Raw genomic sequence first — 16958 nt, 5'->3', positions numbered from 1 at the left:
TGCTGCCTTCGGCCCAGGGTATGATCCTAGAGACCCAGGATCGAGTCCCACGTCAGGCTCCCTGCATGGAGCCTGCTTCTCCCTCTGCCTGTGTATCTGCCTCTTTCTCTCTCTGTGTCTCTCATGAGTAAATAAATAAAATCTAAAAACAAACAAACAAACAAAAAAAACAGGTATTTTGTAGGCTGGGTGATATTAAAAGTCCTTTAGAGTCTTTAAGTGAGTTTATGTGTCTATATTCCTATGTGTGACAATGAAATATTTTGTCTTCTTCATTAGGTTGTTTCTAGTTTTAATCATGGTTATATTCTCAGCCTTGAAATTCAATAAATACTTGTTAATTAAATCAATGAATGAATTTTATTCTTATTTATTTATTTTTAGACAGGGAGAGGGCAGGGAGGAGGTGCAGAGGGATATATAGAGAATCTTAAGTGGGCACCACACTCAAAGTGAAGCATGAGGCAGGGCTCATAGTGGAACTTGATCTCACAACCCTGAAATCATGACCTGAGCCGAAATTAAGAGTGATGCGCCTAACCAACTGAGCCACCCAATGATGAATGAATTTTGAAAAGCGGATTAAGTGATGTGTTTTGCTGAATTTATGTCAGTCAAATGCTTCTTTTTTAAAAAAAGTCTATAATCTTTTATCTAAAGTCCTTAGAGCCTGAGGCTTTTCAAAATTTAGCATTTTTCCGCTAAAAAATTAATACTGTATATATAGTGTCTGTTTTATGATATCTATAGCAGGACCTGGGCACCACTCAATCATCAAACACATTAAAGTTTCAGGGACCACAAACAGCATTGCATTGGTTGGGGTCAAGCCTGCCACCAACAGAGTTATAGAGATGCCTGCTGTCTTCACAGATTGTTGCACTAGAGAACTGTGGGTTAAAATTGTGGAAATTTAAATCCATAACTCCTTGGTCCCTAATACATTTTATTCACACTGTGGTGCATCTTACTCATACTTCATCCTTGCCCTCCAAGAAAAACTATACTAGTTTATGGTGCATTGACACTTATTTTAATGGACCAGTGATTATCCTATTGCCCTGAGGCCAGGGAAATGTACAACTTATTCCTAGGAGAGGCATAGCTGAATCTTAACAAATAATAAAAGCTGTTCCAAAAATTAAGAAATGGGATTCTTTATTCAAGGGACTTATAAAGTATTTATTCACAATTTGTTCTGGGTAAAATTACTAATACTTCCAGAATATAATTTTCAACTTTTAGAGGTTTGATAATCTTTTCTAAAAAAGAGTTTTCTCTAAGGGGAAAGCAAATTTGAAAACTGACATTGAAAAGTCATAAAAGGCAAAGCTCACTGTATTTTATGGAGACCTAAATAGACAAAATCCATTGTTTTTAAGACCACAAGAAGGTCTAGACTCTAGGGACTTCCTTGTTATGGCCCTCAGGCATGAGCAAGAATAGTATTGTGGAAATCAGACAATCAAGGCATCGAAAGTCCAATCCTTAAGTCCAATCCTCCGATGTTAAATTTAAACATGCCAAATATGCAACTGTGCACTTCCAAATGCACACCCACACTCACTCACAAGATTCTTCTTCCTCTGATAGTGTTGTCACAGGGAACTGCCCAAGCCAAGGCAGTGTTTGGCCTTTTTTTTTTTTTTTTCCTTTTCTTATTCTTTAGGTATAACATTATGACCCAGATGACCTCCTTTATCTGACTCTTGTGACCCGCACATGGTGAAGTGTGCTCAGTGGTCACATTGCCTAATAAAAATCATAGCTTAGACGTTCATGAGCCCTATGCTATAAGAAAGCTATTTCACTCCTCTGTGTCTCAGTTTACCCATCTATAAAACGTAGGTAATAATATAGCCTAATCTATGGAGTTGTGAAATTAAATTATGTTTAATATGTGTTCGACTCCGAGGACTTCTGAGGACCAGGCACCTCCTCAGGTCTTGGCAGTTACCTCAATAGCAAGCTGAAGCTTATGCTAGAACACAATAATACCACGCATTATGCTCCCAATTGACCTTCTGAAACTTTCCAACACCTTGGTTTTATTGCTAGTATTATTTATCGCTTAAGGCTGAAACAATGGGTTAATTCATATTATGGGTTCTTTCCTTTTGAATAAAATTTACTGCATTATAAGTATCAGCTGTCTCCAACCTACAAACAGGTTGAATTCCAAAACGTTTATTTGCATGTGAGTTGTTTACGATTTGAAACACATTTTTTCCATAGAGGCGATGTTTTAAAGGAGGTTAGTGCCCAGGCTGACACAGTAAAGGCAATACAGTGGGTATCTGTCCTGTAGGCTGGAGGGTCTCAGACAAGCAAAACAGCTCACTTAGGACCAGGATCTATCTGTTCATCTGCTTGGATGCTGCAGCAGTCGGTGAGGGGCTATGGATTATGTTGCAATGTTCTTCATCTGAGAGGAAAAGAAATTGAAAGTCAGGGGAGAGGTTTAGTAAGACCCCAGCTTCCAGTCACCATCTCAGAGGGGAAGGGCATGAGCTACAGAAGAAACTGCCATTCTTCAGATGGTTAGAAATTCTGGAACCTTGGTAACTTCCCTATGTTTCATTGCTCTATATCAGTTGCCTCATAGTCATTAGTATGACTCTCCTTAAAAACCAAATGCACAGAGGGATAAATGGGGGATTATATATCATTCTAAAGCTAGGAAATGGCTAGGGATAAGGGGGAGGGGGTGGGATGGACGATGGAGAAGCATAAAATGAGAAGCATCCGTTATAAAGAGGGAAAGAAAGCAAGACTGTGGGATCTCTACCACCAACCTGCCAAACATTGGTGTTCATTAGAAACAGTGACTTTCTTAAGTTACCAACAAACATCTTTGTTGGTGACTTAAGAAAACAGACGGATGAAGTCACTTGAGACTCATCATCAGTAACATTAAGTATCCATATCTGCAGAAGAGAAGAGTCTTATAGTTTGGTTGGTAACTTGGCTGCATATTAGAATCATCTGGGAAAATTTTAAAACCCCAGTGCCCAAGCGGTACCTCAAACTAATTATGTTAGAATCCCAGGACCAAGGCATCAGAAGTGTTAAGGCTCCCCAGATAATTCCAATGAGCAGCCATGTTTGAAAACCACTTTAAATATCAATCATTCCCAGATCTCCTAAATTTAAAAATAAGGTGGTGTGGCCTCCACAGAGCTCTGGAACACTCCAAACCTGAGCCCCTTACCCGAATTCCCATTTATAATTAAGTACTTCCCCCTCCAAAAAATCTGGGACAGGATTTGAGAATTGATTCAGTGCAGCTGATTATTCACATTATGATTTTATTTGCTAAGAAAGTAAAATAATTTCAACCACAGTATTCATTAAATATGATGGCAAACAACTCCAAACATTTTATGTGCGAACTCGAGTATGCTAGAGATTAATTTGTCCCACCATGTGCCAGGCACTGTGCTGGATGCTGAGGATAAAACGATTACAAATGTAGATATGCCCATTGCCAAAATGGTAGTTTAGGGTCAGGCTGGGCACCTGACCAGCCAAGGCCCACCAAGAAGTAAGGAATTACACCTGTGGAGACTGAGTCACCTGTTTTAAATCATTAGGTTTTTTTGGTCATTAATAGTGATCCCATGAGTACAATATTGTGTGTTTGTGGCAGTGTCCCGACAGCTGAATTTTATTTACTAATGAATGTACCTCCCTTTGCAGTGATTTCATCAGCTGTCCCTCTGACACATATACCTTTTCTACATAGGAGGGCCAGACGAGAGAGGCGACTGTCTCTGTGCCCGACTGTGCCCAGGGCTACTTACCGCCCCCCACCCCAGCCCCTAGGAAATGGCCACTATTACCTGTTGCCTCATTACATGACTCAGAATGAGTCCTCTGTTCATCTGCACTTTTAGGAGAGATGATTGATGGCTGCTGCCTTTGGAGAAGTCCTACCATGGGGTAAGTGTGTTGACATCAAATCTCTTGCTTCCCAGTTGCTTCAGGAGCTTAGGAACTGAGTGGCTCTCCGTACCATAAGTATGTCGTCTCTTTCTGCTTTGACAAGGTTAGTGTCTGTGTCCACTGGCACAATCCCCAAGCTTCCTCCAACTTGTGTCATTAACCATGCAGTGGGGTCTGACTACAGAAAACACAGAATACATTAAGCAGGGAAAACAGCCCGGGTCTTGAAAAAGTCTCTGCGTAGAAAACAAGAGGCTCTAAATGATTCTGTTAACAGGTCTGACTTCCCATGCCTCTCTCCTGTTCACCGCTGCAGGAGATGCTAGCCACGTGAAACGTGTAGTCCCCCTTCCTCCGGTCACCTCCCCATCAAGGGCTCCACTGGATGTTATGATCAATCCTAATGCTGCTGGGAGCCACAGATTTCTGCAAAGATCTCTTAAGGAAGTGCAGTTGAAAAGAAAAGCTATGCAAGAGACAGCACGTGAACCAAGCAATTGTCAGGAAGTCACCTTTTTACAGTGTCAAAGCTCTTTGTGAGTGTTTGCTCATTTAGAGAACAATCTCATGGGTAAAATCCATCCCAGATGAAACTAGGAAGATGGGATCTCTGGGTGGCCCAGCGGTTTGGCGCCTGCCTTTGGCCCAGGGCACGATCCTGGAGACCCGGGATTGAATCCCACATCAGGCTCCCGGTGTATGGAGCCTGCTTCTCCCTCTGTCTATGTCTCTGCCTCTCTCTCTTTCTCTCTCTGTGACTATCATAAATAAATAAAAATTTTAAAAAATTAAAAAAAAAAAGAAAGAAACTAGGAAGGCAACAGTCCATCAGCGCAAAGCAGGATCTCTCCAAGCAAACGCCAGCATCGTGGTCTTAGACCGGCTCTGAGCAATGCAGGTACTGCTGCTTCACAGTTGTTCGAGAAATTTAACTGGTGACAGGAGAAGGCCCACAAAACCACGAGCCGAGAAATATCATGTCCAACCTGTGAAGTAAACTCTACAGAGTTGTGTTGGTGCTTGGCTGTTTGCTCCCAAAGAGGCTCCTTGCCCCTCCCTGCACTGCTCTATACAGTGGGCAGTGGCTTACTAATGCTAGTAAAAGGACACAATTGCTTAGCTCTGAAATTTGGGGTGAACTAGTTAACTCTAAGCCCCAGTGTCTTCGTCAGTATAAGGAGGATAATTATACCCAGTTATTATGAATATTAGCTGAGACAAGCTTAATATAGCATCCGCTGGCAGTGCTCAATAAATGTTGGGTATCCCTGGGAATATTCCCTTACAAGGGAACTAAAATGTGTTAACTCTGGAGCCCGCCTCCCTGGGGTTAGGGAGGTCTTTCACTTGGGCTTTGTCACTTCTTGGTTTGGGCTGCTATGCTAATTAAGGGCTCTTCCGCAGCATCATCAAAGTTGCATTCTTCAAGCATGCACACTACAGATTCAGTAGCTGTGTTTGCTCTGGCTACTGCCATTTCCATTCCTGTCCTCTGGCGCTTCTGCAGAAATCCATTCAAGGAGGGAATGGCAGGGTAACTTTTCCGGATTGCCTGTGACTACCCGCTGGGTCTGTTTCCGGTCAGCTAGGAGAGCTTTCCCACTGCTTGCTGTCTAGATCCTCTATGCCGGTTGCCTACAAATATTCACACCATAGAGATAAAAGGAACCACCTGCCTGGAATCACCTGCAGCTGAGCACAGCCAGATCCCTGGGTGGCAGCTTATCTATGTTGGCAGGTGCAGCCTCCCTATTCGGCTGCTTTTTAGCTCAGATGTTTCTCCTTTGGCAATGATGTGCCTAATAATTTGGGGCACTCAATTTCCTTTTCTACATTAGATCCATGAGTCCCTGTATAGTGAAAAAAACAAAAAAAACAAAAAACAAAACTAATTGCTACCCCTCTCATGGGGAGATTTATGTTGTAGCAAGCCATTTAGCCTTTAGCTAAAGGAATAAAATTCTAACAGTATAATTGGGGCACTAAGAGAGAGGGAGGATATTTGGGGCACCTAGAAGTGGAAATAGTAATTTTTAATAAAATAATGAAGAAAATACTAGTTAAAAAATTTAAAGAGAATGCTTGGTTTTTCTTAGCTATAATTTCAGGAGAATGAGAAAAAAAATGAGTGATCCCTTATCTCTAAAGAAGTGTTAAAACTGAATTTCAGTGAAGGCCTTCCCCTTCCACTAGGAAACCTAAGCTTGTGTCTTACATATACACGTAATATTTATCAACGCCAGTTTATTATTAAGTGTCTTCTAGGTGTTTGATATTATGTGGTGAACTTCTCAGGGAAAGAAGAGAAAAAAGGAAGGTGGACTAATATAAAAACAAAGAGAAGCCCAAAGCATTTTAATCCACTTTTATTTTAAAAGCAAAAATTTATCATCTTGTGATTTTTTTTTTTTAACCTCCCAATGGTTGGTTGCCATATGGTACCAATTCTGCTCATGGAATGTGAAAAATAAAATAAATGTCAAATCTTGACTCACAATCGCTAACCTTATAACTGTGCAGAATATAATGGTTTTCTCTGTGCATCAGTCTCTGCTTTAAGGGCCAGGTGGTTTCTGCTAAATCTCTAGACCTCTATTAAATAATTTGCCTATTACTGGGAATGAAAGATCCCAGAGTTTTGTGTCCATGTTGTTTTCTCCACCTCCCCCCTGGCCCTGGATAGAAGTTATTCTCCTCCTTCTATCTTGGTAGGACTTCAGAGTTGCCTATGGTGAGAGGTCCCTTATACAAATTCCTAGCTGGTAAGAATATTTTGCCATTGGAGTCCAGACTGTATCCCCTAGCCAGACTATTTTTTAAAAGATTTTATTTATTTTTTTATTTATTTATGAAACAATGCATGTGAGAGAGCACGCAAGTGGGGGGGAGGGGTGGTGGGAGAAGGACAAGCAGACTCAGTGCTGAGCAAGAGACGGAGGATGTAGAGTTCGATCTCAGGACCCTGAGACCATGACCTGAGCTGAAACCGAGATGTGGATCCTCCACCAACTGAGCCACCCAGGTGCCCCATAGCCAGATTATTTTTTTTAAGTGATATCAAGAATAATAGGGTTGAAACTGAATGGTTTTACTAGGCAAATTTACTTGGTAAAATAATGAAGAAAAAATACAGATCTACTTGTACAGCTCTGGGGAAAGCCACACTCCCAAAGATGATTTCTTTTAAAATGTACATTTGAAGCATGCATATTGCTAATACAGTTTCAACTGTTAACAGGTTAGTGTTTTGTGTCACTGTTTAGTTTTGATTGGCATAAGGTTTTCCTTAGTCTAAAGGGAAGTTTTTTCCCACACTGAATAAACCAAGACAAAGTATCATTCTTCAGTTGTGGTTGCCCAGCCGCCACTGCCTCTGCTGGCTCTCGTCCCCTCTCTCCCCCTCTTCCTCTCTTTCCCTTTCCTTCCCTTTCTCTCCATTCTACCATTGATATGGTTTATAGGTTAGCAAAAATTGAGCAACCTTAAAAACACAATCTATGAACTCTAAAGAAAATATTAAATATGAAAAAGTATCACATCTGCATAGTTAAGAGGACAAAAGACTAAGGAAAATCATCCAATGCTGTTGCTTCCAACAGTCACAAAACTGATATGGCTCACAGTTTAAATAACTTGTATAAGCACATTGATTGCCCTTTCGCTGGTAGGCACGGTCATTCAATGAATAGTTATATGGGCCTTGCTATAGTTAAAGCATTCAGTGATTCAATATCAATTCACTTATTCAGATGCCAATACAGCACAACAGCACAGACTTATGAGGGGTCACGATGTGTTACTGGGCTCCTAATAGATGCGAGACGCTGATCTAACTTCTCTTTTTTTTTTTTCTCTAATATTCCATTTAAATCTCCTAGCAATCCTTGAGATCTGTGCTATTGTCCTCATTTCAAAGTTGAGAAATTGAAGCTCAGAAAATCAAAATAAATCAATGCCTGAGGCTGGCCTCCTTGCCTCCAGTCTGGTGGACCACTTCCAATCTGTTCCTGGCTTAAAAGCTTTTAGGGGATTCTCCTGACCTTTAGAACAAAGTCTAAACTTATTACCAAGTTTTTCAAGGTCCTTCATGATCTGGCCCCAGTTATCTTCTCAAACAGCAAAGCTTAACACTCCTCACCTCCAGTCACACTGGCAGTATACTGCTTTCCTTTCAGTCCCCGAGTAGGCCCTGCTTACTTTTGTCCCTGGGGAGCTCATGGAGTTTTGTACTGACAGCACCTTCCAGCACACATTCCCTGACCTCCCCCGTGACCTGGCTAATCCTCACTGGTCCCTCAAATTTGTACATAGGTATCACTTCCCCAGGAAGCCTCTTCTGCCCCCCGCCCCCCCAAGCACCTCTTAGGTGAACCCCTTTGGGATCCTATGGCCCATCCCAGTGTCACACACTACCTTTTGATTGCCTGTTTACTTGTGTGAATCCCTCTCTTGACAGTAAATTCTGGGAAGGCAGGAACTGAGATCATCAGGCTCTCAAGGTATCCCAGGGCCTTGTATAGAGTAGTAAACAAATGTTTATCAAGGGTCTGGATGATTAAGAGAATGACATTTGTACTTGGAGAACTTTAAGGACAACATAGCAACAATTCTTTGGAACTGCTTCTGAAAACACATGGATGGTTTGGTGGCAGTGTGCAAGGGAATATTCTAAGTGATGGGTGCCATGTGGTTTCCTGAATCATCCAGTTTACCTGATGATTAGTAATTTAAAATATCAATTTTTAGTAACATCCAGATATGTTATGCATATTAATATAAAATGCATATGAAGTTTTTTTAAAATTTTTATTTATTTATGATAGTCACAGAGAGAGAGAGAGAGAGAGAGAAAGAGGCAGAGACACAGGCAGAGGGAGAAGCAGGCTCCATGCACCGGGAGCCCGACGTGGGATTCGATCCCAGGTCTCCAGGATCGCGCCCTGGGCCAAAGGCAGGTGCCAAACTGCTGCGCCACCCAGGGATCCCCATACGAAGCTTTATGATAAAATATGTGTCTCAAGGGTGCCTGGGTGGCTCAGCAGTTGAGCATCTGCCTTTGGCTCAGGTTGTGATCCCAGGGTCCTAGGATTGAGTCCTGCATCTGGCTCACCAAAGGGAGCTTATTTCTCCCTCTGCCTATGTCTCTGCCTCTCTCTCTGTGTCTCTCACAAATAAATAAAATCTTATAAAATATGTGTCTTATAAGAAATTTCCCATTTTGCATCAGATCCCCAAATATAGAGTGACAATCACTATTCTCTGTGATGGTAAAAATCTTATTGAGAGGGTTGCAGTCACTTGGGGGCAAGTTTTAAAATGCGTAATGTCAAAGTTCTGAGCCTGAGAAATACTTGAAGGTAACAGTTACTTAATCTAGTGACGACCAAGGAGAAATGTAAAGTCTGCCTTCACCTGGTTCAGAGGCTGTCACCAAGAATAGGGAACAGATGGATTCTTAGAAATGCATTTTAGAAAAAAGAACCATTAGGTAGATTCAGCTCAGTTTGAGAAAGAACCTCTGGATTGTGGGAATAGGAGGTATCTTTGCCCTTTAATCCTCTTCTGTTCGTCCTGAGCATTGTGCCACAAATTATACCAAGGAATCAGATGGAATTATTCCAAGTTAGTCCATATAACTATTCATCAGGAGCACTACAGAACTCTTAATTTGTGTAGGACACCAGAATCTATCTTTTCTTCTAGTGTAAAGATTGTATAAATCTCTAATTCAAAAACTAAATAAGCAGGATCTGTTTCTCTCTGGTCAGATTTACCATAGCGGCAACCCATGTGAAGCCCATTTCTTATTCTCAAAATAGAATTATAGTTGTTGTTTCAGATTTGCAGTAATTCACACTTGGTGCAAAAGAAATTAGTGCATTCCTGTGGAAAGTGAAATTTCCCCAGGCCCAACTCCATACAAAGATTTTCAAATGTTTTATACAAATATATTAACGGAATCACACTATTCTGTGAGGTTTTTTTTTTTTGCCTATGCATATACATACATACATACATACATACATGATATATATCTACATATGTGTATATGTATTTTACATGAAAATACAGTACGGGGATCCCTGGGTGGCGCAGCGGTTTAGCGCCTGCCTTTGGCCCAGGGCGCGATCCTGGAGACCCGGGATCAAATCCCACATCAGGCTTCCGGTGCATGGAGCCTGCTTCTCCCTCTGCCTGTGTCTCTGCCTCTCTCTCTCTCTCTCTCTGCGACTATCATAAATAAATAAATAAATAAATAAAATTAAAAAAAAAAAGAAAATACAGTACGTATATGCATTTTATATGAAAATACAATAGATGGTTTGTCCTTTTAAACTGTTTCATGGTACTCCATTGTCTGGATATTATGTAATGAATTTAATAGTTGTCTATTGACAGACACTTTATTTGAAGCATTGTTTGTCACTGCAAATATTTAATAATCAGTTTAACCCATTTTATCAAAAGATTTTCTGTGAAACAGACCAGGCTTCCATCCTGAAGTACTGGACCTGCTGAGCAATGTGTCAGGGAATGTTCAAAACCATAGGCACAGTGTGTCTGCCTGGACCATTCCTTCTACTCACTGATATCTAATTTAGAACATTAAGATTTGGGGGCTAAAAAAAGAAGTCAGATGTGCTATCCAGAGGAATACACATGTATTCAGGACTTTATTTCCAAAGAAATGCTTCAAAGACATTTCCCATTTTGAGGTAGGCCCCAAGCCCCCAAAGATGAATTGACTTTCTCTTGCCATTAGGGATGTTTCAGTGGAAAAATCTGAGAAGTACTCGTTTAAGATCTTTGAAATCTTTTGAATGCCTGAGAGGGATCCAGACAAACTGGGGACTAATTATACTGGCTGAACTAGGTTCTTAAAATAGAAACCAGCCAAGGATTCTCAAGATGGGTCCCTCAAAGTTAATGTAAGGACACAAAGGGAAAGAGGGGCAGGGGGGCAAAATGAGCCTTTCCCAGTGACACCAATAGCTGGATCAAGTCCAGGTACAAAAACTGGTTTTTGTGACAACTCAGAATAGACTCATTTGCTCTGCTCAAAATGGGAAACGTAAGGTCATCTTGACAGTGGGCTTGTGTGGCTCTTTTTTAAAGGAAGTCTTGTTTTTGGAGGCTAATGGACTTTTCAAATAGTGAATTCTTAACTGGAAAGTGGAAGTTCAATCATAGCCTATTCGTTTATCTTATTTTACTTGAATAGAAAACTCAAAAGCTCTAATGAAAGAACAATTGACAAGACAGGTAAACTCTTGTTAATAATTCTAGCGGGTGGGAGGATTTACCGGAGCCTTATTTCTCTTGCTGGATTTCACCTGGTGCTTTAGGACCAACAGTACAATGCAGGAGGGTTTCCCTTCTGCTTAAGCACCTTCCATTCTGCATATGCCAAAAATAGTTGTTTGTTGTTACGCATAGATGTTTTTGTTCCTCACAATAAGCCTGCAGAGCAGAGGTGAATTATATTTAAAAAGGAACCGTTTTGCCTGTCAGAACAGTTTACATAAAACAGCCTTTGAGTTCTGAAGGATTTTAAAGCTGAGCTCTAAAATCTACAATATGGATCTAAAATAATCTATCTAAAGGCAAAACAACTGGTCAGCTGCCCTTCAGCTCTTACTACTTGGAAATACTCCTTAGTGCTTAACAGTATTTAACTTATGTGCATTTATTTCCCACTGTGTTTATTTTAAAATCATCGCTGTAGGCCAGGTAAATGGATTCAGTAGAGATGAACACACCATCCATCATATTTTGAGTAGACCTACATAACTGAACGCAATAATATTCAGTATAATTATGCTGTCTAATATTCACTTGAAACATGTGTCCTACATTATCATATGCTAATTATGCATAATTAATGTTAACTATTTATGGACACATGATCAATTAATGGGTTGCAAAGTAAAACTTATGTGCAAAAGAAACTAAGAGCCTTCCCATACAAACATAAGAGGAGACTTTTTAATTCTCTAAGGCGTGTTTAAAAAGATTATAAATGAATTGACCATTTTGATATTAGAACGTATACAGTAAATAACATGTGTAAAAATGCAGTCGTTTTAGGTCTCCTGGGGAAAAACAGCAGTAATTCTTCCTCATGTGAGAAGCATGGAAAGAACGCCATCGAAAGCAGCTCAATCAATATATTATCCTCAGAACAACAAGGGAGCTATAGATGAGGGCTGTGGATGGGTATTATAGATGAGGGATTCTGTTGTCAGAACCACTTGGAAAACCCGGCAGGATGTGCATCCAATTCATAAAATAAATAGTCAACTTATTATTCAGGTTTAGCTTAAATTTTGGTGAGGTTGGCAAAATTTGTCACTGTGGAAATGTACTGTGAACTCAAAAAAATGTTCTTTTTGTTGAAGAGGCCGCTCTCCTCAAAACTGAATAGAAAACAGGGAGTTAAGTACCTCCTCCCCCAACTTTCATTAACCCTCAGACTAACAGGAAGGCTGTATACATTACCATCACTGTATCTCTTTTCCCCTTGGAGGTACTGATGCGAAGCCAGAATAAGTATCTCGCTTACTGTGAGTGCCCAGAAAACCCTAACCTTCCGGCTCTCTGATGGTCCAACGTGTCTCCCAGGTCCCTTTCCCCAGGCACCCAATTTTAGATCATCTATGCGCTCCTTCGCACTTGATATATTAGCTCAACCATGGATTGCTTGGTTTTGGTTTTGGTTTTAAGAATCTTGTATGACTCCCTGTTCTCCTCTCTGAAGTTGCCATTAGTACTCTTGACTTGGTAAGACTGGCTCTTGATCTTTCAGAATAGGGTTGTTTTTTCCCACCCTCTTTGAAACTAAGTATGGTCGTGTGAACCGCTTTGGTCTATCGACATGGGTGGAAGTGACAAAGGGCAGACTCTTTGAGAAGCAGCATGTGATTTGCCACTCTGCTCTGGTGATCATTAGGAACACACATCAAGATGAAGCCTCCATCAGCCAGGATGTCCGAGTGATTACAAGGAGCAGAGCCCTCCTGCCAACCTTCATTGAACCTGTGACATGAGCAGGAAATAAACTTGGTGTTAAATCGCTGAAACTTGGGAGTTGCTTGTTACTACAGTATAATCTAGCATATTCTGAATGAGACATGTGCAAATTAAAATCTAAGCTTCTTCTCCTCGACATTGAAGACACTCTACCATCTGGCCTCTCAACCTGTCTTTTACACATTCACTTAACTTGTGGAGAACTACGAGGTGCCAGCAACTCTGATAGTTCCTTGGAATATAGAGGGCTCATGCTCTCAATGGGGCATGCATACAAGCATTGGAATTGTCACAATACAGCATGATAATTGCTTTAGTTAACATTCATGTCTAATGAGGACAAGAGAGAGATCACTCTATTCTTCTCTAGGATGATGTTGGGAGCAGTGCCAAACATTTTTGTGTAGGAAGTGGTCCTCATATGAAAAGGCACAAAAGTGAAGAAAGGAAAGCACAGTCACAAAGCTGTGCATAGTTTGGCTGGCGCATCTTCCCCAAGAACATATCTACACTGGCACACATCCATGCACCTGTCCGTGCTATCTCCCTTGCCTGGATTCCTCCAAACCATCATAGGGTTAATAAGCTGAGGGGTAGAGGGAAGGCAAGTAACAGATGCCAAGGGCTCAGAAGTTATTTCATACTGATCTCACTTTTATTTTAAGATTTTATTTTTATTTACTCACAGAGAGGCAGAGACACAGGCAGAGGGAGAAGCAGGCTCCCTGTGGGGAGCCCAACATGGGACTCGCTCCCAGGACCCTGGGATCATGACCTGAGTCAAAGGCAGATGCTCAACCACTAAGCCACCCAGGTGCCCCTGATCTCACTTTTATACAAGCTCTTATGCTTAGACATTTATCTCATCACCAAATAAGTCAACACATTGTCACAGGGATAACTGATGGGATTCAAGATGGTGTTCATTATATCTTGCTAAACCAGACCACGCCTATAGAAGACTAGACATAAACATTGTTTTGCAATCTAACACAGTTATCCCATGACTACAAATTTATTGCATGGCATTTTCTTTGCAGAAAGGCATTCAAAGTAAACTTATTCCTCAATCTTTGTAACCCTGCTTTGAATTTTCTTTTCTTCCATTATATACTAGCATTTAAAAAAAAAAAAAAAAGATCAGGGCTTTTCGGACCAGTGAAAATCTTGGGAATAGCATCTCTCCCTTCTTCGCATGTGAAAATGTTCACATCCTAGAAAAGGCCCAAGTGCATAAGCTCAAATGTCACCTCCTCTGTGAAGCCTCCCTTGACCTATACTACTCTTCCTCTTTGGTCCCTTAGCATTTTGTTTTTAATTCTGCTGTTTATGACATTCAACTTGTCATTACAGATGAATAGTATTTACATGTCTAAACCCCCCAACCAGATTGCTGTAAGTGGCTGTCAGTAGTTTACTCACATCTGCATCCCTGATGGCGCCAGCACAGTGCCTGGACAGAATGGGCAAGCAATGCCTGCTTAGCTGAATAAGGATGTGGGTTAGACACCCAACAGTTACAAAGATGGGGGGGAAGCTGGCAAGAAAATCCTTTCCCCAGGGAATAGACTCCATTATCTTAGGCAGCCAGGTGCAAATTTTATATAAAAATTTTGTATGAATAGTTGGGATCTTACAATAACAACAAATGATGAGATCAAATACCCCAAAAAATATAATGGCATCCACTACAGTATGATTTTACAGGCTCCAAAGTTCCTTATCTAAAACCTTTGGAAGAAATATGTTTCAAAATTTCAAATTACAAAGGTAATGTGGTACATAACATCCCCAACAGGATATGGGGCGCAGCCCTCCATAATCAGCACATTAATATTTCTGCAGGGAAACATACAAATCTTCACAAAAAGTAGAAGAAATAAAGATATTGGTAGCCTGTGGTGTCGGCTTGGGTCAGGTTTTGCTGCCAGGGAAGTCCCCAAAACTTTAAGGTTTTGGAGTTTCAGAGCTATAGATGACAAATTGCTCTACCATATTACTAATAGCTATTTATCTATTACACAGGAACTCCTCCTGCTTATTCGTGGGAGAGAATCTTTACCAATCCATTTTATCAGATTTGAATTTCAAATATTTATTGCCAAAATCGTTCACAGTTTTTTAACAAGGGATGAGATTTAAGATGAGCTGTTGTTTGTCAGATACAGATAAAGACTTTTTTTAAATTAGAAATTTAAATGCTCCTTTTAAAAAAAAATGTCTCATTAACAAAATACTGATAGAGCTGAATAAGGACGTCTTTTGCGGAACTCATTTTCAGGCAAGAATGAATTTTTTTTTTTTTTTTTGCAAGTATGAATTTCAAGCACTGAAAAAGATACTGGTTTAAAGGTTTAGGTCCTATAAAAGCAAATCCTTGGAGTAATATAAAATGTGCTAGGCATATTCTCACGAAGATGGTAAAGGGCATCCCTGGGTCACTGGAGGAGTGCTGTGTGACAATGCATCTGGCTGCGATGTCTCTCTCTCTCTCTCTCACACACACACACACACACACACAAAGTTGCCAAGTGCTTTGCCAAAAACATAAATTCTGCAAAAAATATCTAAGTGCTACCCCTGAAGCTCTCTCTTCAAACTTATTTCAAAGCCACACCATCCCAGCTCTGTTCTCTTCGGTTTATCTCAACCATGGCAACCGGGGTTGGTTGCACGGTGTCTCTGCAGAAGAGCCTGCAGAGAGACAAGAAGAATGCCTAGGAAACTGCGAAAATGTAAAAAAAAAAAAAAAAAAAAAAAGAAAAGAAAGAAAAAAAAAATTCATGTCCTCTTTACGTTCCTCTTAAACCAGATTCTTTTACATCCGAGGCTTGGGGAGCCAGGCTAATTAGTTGTATTTCTTTTATAAAAGTCCTAATCTGCGAAATGTGGCTTTTCAAGAGTTCTCAAGGGAATGAATACGGGTGGTCGGGGTTTTAGGCGAACAGGGCAATAAGAAGCTGTTCTCTTGAGGAACGTCTGCAAATGGCCCAATCCCCCCCCCCCTCCCCGGAGGAGGTGGGGGGGTGGAAAGCCTCTGGAATGCAACACTCCCCAATGGGTAATTTCTCACAGAGGTACATGCACCTGTACTTTACAGCAGTGACCAAAAGGTACGGGAATGGATCCTCCATGTTCTACCTGCGAGTTCTGAGCACCGTGAAGACGAAGCATCCAGATCCCCGCAGGAGCTCAGAAAGTATCTGCTAACTGGCCTCTCCACTAGGAAACCCGGGGCAGTGTTCCTGGGACGAGGGTCAGTCTGATCTCAGCGCTAGAAGCCAAGCCCCTGGGGTGCAGCTGGGGGGGAGGGGCGGGCAGATTCCAGGGAGCAAGGCCAGGGCGTGGCAGCGAGCCCTTCCAGCGGCTGGACGTGGGGCCCGTCAGGAGCGCTCGGCCTGGCTGGTGATGACCCAGCAGGCCTGGACACAGGGGGACACTCTGCGCCACCGCGGTTGCATATGGTCACCCCCCTCTCCCAGGGCCCACTGCGCCGCAGGGAGCATGCGCGGCCTCCCACCGCGGATCCCAGCCTGGGGCTGGGGGGGGGGGCACCCCGCTGGCTGCCCCTGCTGGGGGGCGACAGCAGCTCTTGCTTGCAAAGGGCGGGAGCGGCTGGATTTGGGGGGGGGGTGGCGGTTCTCTGGAGAGCTAGCGGGGGGGGGGGGGTGAGTAGGCCGCATCTTTGCGTTTCCTACCTTCCGAGGCCAGGCAGCCTTCCAGACCCCGGCAGCCGGAAGTGGGCAGCCGGAAGTGGGCAGCCGGAAGTGGCCGCTGAGACGGAGCCGCCAGAGCCCCGGCCTGACTCTTCACACAGGCTCCAGCCCCGTGTCTCAGGTTTGTTTTTTGTTTTAATATTTTATTTATTCATGAGAGACGCACACAGAGAGAGAGGCAGAGACACAGGCAGAGGGAGAAGCAGGCTCCATGCAGGGAGCCCGACTCGGGACTCGATCCCGGGACCCCAGGATCACACCCTGGTC

At 42.0% G+C, this 16958-nt stretch overlaps 1 long non-coding RNA gene across 2 annotated transcripts; it reads right to left on the bottom strand.

The window, feature by feature from the left end:
- Positions 1 to 1227: 1227 nt before the first annotated feature.
- On the bottom strand, positions 1228 to 16732 carry LOC112668139 (uncharacterized). 2 transcript variants are annotated; one of them, XR_007408509.1, is made up of 3 exons: positions 16674 to 16732; positions 3843 to 4123; positions 1228 to 2425 (listed from the first exon to the last, which is right to left on the bottom strand). It is a non-coding gene; the product is annotated as an uncharacterized LOC112668139 (long non-coding RNA). The 2 variants fall into 2 exon arrangements; XR_007408508.1 differs by lacking the exon at positions 16674 to 16732 and adding an exon at positions 8359 to 8916.
- Positions 16733 to 16958: the final 226 nt, after the last annotated feature.

This window comes from Canis lupus, chromosome 36 (assembly GCF_003254725.2).
Source record: "Canis lupus dingo isolate Sandy chromosome 36, ASM325472v2, whole genome shotgun sequence".
Lineage (NCBI taxonomy): Eukaryota > Metazoa > Chordata > Mammalia > Carnivora > Canidae > Canis > Canis lupus.
Note: the sequence above shows the minus strand (reverse complement) of the source record. Positions and strands in the feature narration are given on the sequence as shown.